This window comes from Colobus angolensis, unplaced genomic scaffold, assembly GCF_000951035.1.
Source record: "Colobus angolensis palliatus isolate OR3802 unplaced genomic scaffold, Cang.pa_1.0 Scaffold88, whole genome shotgun sequence".
NCBI lineage: Eukaryota > Metazoa > Chordata > Mammalia > Primates > Cercopithecidae > Colobus > Colobus angolensis.
The window spans coordinates 6,885,038-6,890,515 of record NW_012122709.1 but is presented as its reverse complement, the minus strand read 5'-3'; the positions used below and the strand labels follow the sequence as shown (position 1 = coordinate 6,890,515).

At 39.3% G+C, this 5,478-nt stretch overlaps 1 protein-coding gene across 8 annotated transcripts in view; it reads right to left on the bottom strand.

Annotated features, from left to right (window-relative positions):
* The window catches only part of HNRNPC (heterogeneous nuclear ribonucleoprotein C (C1/C2)), a 62,159-nt gene that overhangs the window by 40,053 nt on the left and 16,628 nt on the right, over positions 1-5,478 (bottom strand). The gene's annotated exons all lie outside the window — the stretch shown is intronic.

Below are 5,478 nucleotides of genomic sequence, written 5' to 3'. Positions count from 1 at the left end.
AAAAAAAAAAAAAAAAAAAAGACCTATCCTTGGCTGGGTGTGGTGGCTCACATCTGTAATCCTAGCACTTTGGGAGGTTGAGGCCAGTGGATCACTTGAGGTCAGGAGTTCAAGACCAGGTTGGCCAACATGGTGAAACCCCATCTCTACTAAAAATACAAAAACACAATTAGCCAAGCATGGTTGCAAGCGCCAGTAATGCCAGCTACATGAGAGGCTGAGGCATGAGAAAGAATCACTAGAACATGGGAGGCGGAGGTTGCAGTAAGCCAAGATCACGCCATTGCACTGGGTGATGGAGTTAACACTGCATCTCAAAAAACAAAATAAATAACCAACAGAAAAAAGTATCCTCACAAATTCAAGCCATGTCCACCATGACCGAACCTTAACATGAGGTCACATTTTATTTAAAATAAAATATGATCTTTAGTGAAAATGTGACCTTTAGTGATTATGAACTAGGTAGAAGAGGATGAAATATGAACTGCTAAGCCTTGTACTTAACGTAAAAAGTCCAACAAAAGAGTTGTCAAAACATAGAAGTTAGGATTACACTGATAAATAAGGACTGTTTTATTTACAGTTGACCCTTAACACAAGGTCACATTTCATTTAAAATTTAGAGTATAAACATAAAAAACTTTTGGAGGCTGAGGTGGGAGACTGCCTGAGCCCAGGAATTAGAGACCAGCCTGGCCAACAACGCAGCAAGACCTCATCTCCACAAAAATTAAAAATAAAATAACACCCCGCTATCTTTGTTGTACTTTTAGTACAGACAGAGTTTTGCCATGTTGCCCAGGCTGGTCTCAAATGCCTGGATTCAAGTATCTCCCCACCTCAGCCTTCCAAAAGGCTGGGATTACAGGCATGAGCCACTGCAACCAACCTAGACACATGTGTTTCAAGATCAACAACTTGCTAGTGGCATACACTTTCTCCGGGAAGTCAGTCTCTTTGAAATTCAGGCTCCTTAACTGTAAAATGAGTATAATTGATAGTATTTGTCTCACAGGATAGGAATGAAGCATAAATGAAACAAGGTACACAAAACACTGGAAATGATGTTGCCTGGCACATATCAAGTGCTGCTGCTACTACTGTTATCATTTACTATTATTGGTACAGACCAATAAAAATGGCTCAAGGACACAGGTTATTAACAATACTAAAGGTATATAAAGATTAAAAAGATTAACACTATCAAGGAAGTATAAATTAAACCAAGTACCATGTTCCACCTACCAAACAAGCTAACACATTTTTAACTACAGTATCTACTGCAAGCAATGGTCAAAACAAATGGTCCGTATGAAATCATACTGCATTTCCAGAAAACAACGGGATTATTTCATCGAAAGTTTTAAAACTGCTTATTTTTTGACTCAGTAATTTTACCTTTGAGAATTCATCTGAAAGAAACAAATCATTAACAGTGAAAAAGTAGAAAACAAGTGCCTGACAATGAATGAGTACAAATTACTTCAGTGCACTAATCCAATGGAATACAATTTAAATGACATGTGACACTGACGTGGAGAAGCATAACCAAAACATGCACAAGTTATCTAGACGATTACATACCAAGGTGACATCTAAGGATGGGATTTGGAGTTCTTTAAATGTTTCTCCATTTTTCACTAATAATACATAATGCTTTTGTAATCTTTCTTCTGCAAACAAAATGCTACCCTGAAAATCATCATGATATACAGATAACTGAGAGTCAGCAAAGCTTTTCTGCTAAACCCTAAGTAAAAATTGGGCCCTTTTCTTCCTCAAGCACAATTCAGAACTAAACAGAATCAAGGAATTGGGGCCGGGCACAGTGGCTCAAGCCTGTAATCCCAGCACTTTGGAAGGCCGAGGCAGGTGGATCAACAGAGGTTAGGAGTTTGAGACCAGCCGGACCAACATGGTGAAACACCGCCTCTACTAAAAAAATACAAAAAACTAGCCGGGCGAGGCGGCGGCGTCTGTAGTCCCAGCTACTCGGGAGGCTGAGGCAGGAGAATGGCATGAACCCGGGAGGCGGAGCTTGCAGTGAGCTGAGATCCGGCCACTGCACTCCAGCCTGGGCGACAGAGCAAGACTCCATCTCAAAAAAAAAAAAAAAAGAATTCATTATACTGTTCTGTATGTTTATGTATTTTCCTTAAAACACTTAAAGAAAAAAATTGTCATAACTATGACAGATCTACCTTGATTTGCAAGATATTTTGAATGTTAATCGACATTTATAACCAAGAATTAAAAAATGGTTATATTATGCCAAGATGTAATATGATCTGCATTAAGAGTTCAGATAATTCAAAGCACATATCTCAGAAGAGCATGTTATTTCGAGCCTGCCAGCTTTGAAGTTAGTTGTTAATTCTATTTGTAATTTAGGTCATTATTTCAAATTTTGGAAATAAAATGTCATGTTTGATATTGTACTATTTCCAACGTACATTAACTGTGACTACACTGTGGTCTTCAACATTCTCGACAAACATCAAAAACCACTCTTGCCAAAAAGTCCACCAAAATTTGCAATTCCCAAGCCAAATAATAAAAAAGGAGTGAAAAGTGTTCTAGATTAGTTCTTTTCAAAGTGCATATCGGTACTACTGGGGTAGGGTGAGACTCTATTCCTAGGTAGCTCCCAGATGGTGATGACGCTATGCTGGAGCACAGGCTATTTTCTGAATAGAAAAGGCCAACATTCATTCACAAGACTTCATTTCCTTATTATCTTGTATAAAGTTTCAATTTTATCGGTGACCTCAGACTGAGCATGAGTTGTAACAAACTATACTTTAAGTCTACTCTGGTCTCTTGTCTACAATGCTTGGGGCTGGGTGTGGTGGCTCACACCTGTACTCCCAACACTTTAGGAAGCAGAGACAGGCAGATACTTGAGGTCAGGAGTTCCAGACCAGCCTGACCAATATGATGAAACCCTGTCTTTACTAAAAATACAAAATCTAGCCAAGTGTGGTGGTGGTGGGTGCCTGTAATCCCAGCTACTTGGGAGGCTGAAGGAGGAGGACTGCTTGACCTGGGAGGCGGAGGTTGCAGTGAGCCAAGATTGCGCCACTGCACTCCAGCCTGAGCAATAGAGACTCCGTCTCAAAAAAAAAAAAAAAACATGTATTAGGAAACATAGTCTCAGATTTCAGAAATATTATGCTTTTTTTGTTGTACAGCAATACCCCAGGTAGCATCTGGGGGAGCACAGTTATGATATCAAATATTTCTACAGGAATACACATAAATTTTCACTAAATGTCACACATAGAACATACATACTCTCACATCAGTTGAGATGTTTTTTTGCCAAATGAGTCTTGGTGTCAAATGTAAAATTTTGTCAGAGAATTTAAAATTTCTAAATTACGGATAAAAGATTTTAGACAGGTGTAACAAAATAATCTAGCAGCCCAGAATATTTTTAACAAGGATATCTGACTTAAAGTTACTACAGTATTCTCTTTAACAGTCAAAACAGGAGATTGTATCTAAATTTGAGAATAGTAAAAGGTTTGATTTTATCACCAATGAGTATAACCATGAGACCCCCACTCTTAAAACTTCAAAACCCACCTTCAGTAAACAACACTTCCAAAATTCCATTTGCTTACTATGTTAGCAAAAGAACAAATAAAACGACCAACCATGGTATCCCCGTAGAAATAAAGCAGCATTGCGGAATGCCTTACTCAGTTCTCAGGGTAGTACTTTTGATACTAAATCGATTTGTTGGTCTTTTTTGTTGTTTTTGTTTTAAGTCTCGCACTGTTACCCAGGCTGGAGTGCAGTGGCAGGATCTTGGCTCACTGCAATCTCCGCCTCTTGAGTTCAAGAGATCCTTCTGCCTCAGGCTCCCAAGTAGCTGGGATTACAGGCATGTGCCACCCAACTGGGTAATTTTTTTATATTCTTAGTAGAGATGGGGTTTCACCATGTTGGCCAGGCTGGTCTCAAAACTCCTGGCCAGAAGTGATGTGCCTGCCTCGGCCTCCCAATGATCTGGCATTACAAGCATGAGCCACCACACCAGGCCTCTAAATATGTTTAGTATTAAAATATTTAATTAAATGTTTTTGGTGGGATAATTGTAGTTAAGTACTAATTCTTTAAAATACACACTGAAATATCTAGAGATTAAATATATCAAGAATTTGTTTCAAAATAACATGGGAAGGGGGTGGATGGGGAGATGTAGATATAAATAAAAACACTGGCCAAGGATTATTAAAGTGGGACAAGTACATGGGAGTTCATTGTACTATTCTCTTCTGTGTGTGTGCAATTTTTTCACAATTAAAAGATAGCACCAGCCGGGTGCGGGTGCTCACAACTGTAATCCCCAGCACTTTGGGAGGCTGAGGCAGGCGGATCACAAGGTCAAGATATCGAGACCAGCCTGGCCAACATGGTGAAACCCCATCTCAACTAAAAAAAAAAAAAAAATTAGCCAGGCATGGTGGCCGATGCCTGTAATCTCAGCTACTCAGGAGGCTGAGGCAGGGGAATCGCTGGAACCCAGGAGGCAGAGGTTGCAGTGAGCCAAGATCATGCCACTGCACTCCAGCCTAAGCGACAGAAAGGGACTCCCACACAAAAAAAAAAAGAATAAAGGAATTGGGCACCTCCAGATTCACTGAGCATTGTATTACATATTTTGGGGTCTATTAGCCATTGGAAGTTCCAAGATACATATAAATTTCTCCCTACATTCTCAACCTTCACACTTAACTGTGCCATCATTAAAATATTTTGGGGTGTTAAGATATAGAAGTCCATCATACTCTTACCTGGAGCACCTTCTGTTTTGAAAACACTTTTTAAAGAAAAGTGTTCTGGAATCTTTAAGTATTCAACAAACACCAGGAATATTTTAAAGAATGCTTTACCTAGGTTAAGATTTAATGTTTCAAAATTACTTCAGTAAGGTCAATAAATCTTGACTGAGTACTGAAACATCAAGAGAACATGCAATATGCAAAAATAATGAAACACAGGAAGGTCTTATTTCTAAAATAACTGATAATCTATGTGAATGAAAACAACAGCATGGTCAGCGTGACTACCTATATACTAAATCCATTAAAAAATACAAAAATTAGCTGGGGGTAGTGGTGCACACCCATAGTCCCAACTACTTGGGAGGTTGAGGCAGAAGAATCACTGTAACCCAGAAGGCAGAGGTTGCAGTGAACCAAGATCCAGCGTGGGCAACGGAGCAAGACTCCATCTCAAAAAAAAAAAGAAAAGAAAAGAAAAGAAAAAGAAATCCATATTTATTACTTAGGGATCTTTTGTATTCAGTCAGCAATTTCCTTGCAAATGGTTCAGCAAAAAAAATAAAATGAAACATGGCCATCATGGTGGAAGGTATCTTAAGAATTCATGGCCAGGCACGGTGGCTCAAGCCTGTAATCCCAGCACTTTGGGAGGCTGAGGCAGGAGAATCACTTGAACCCCGGA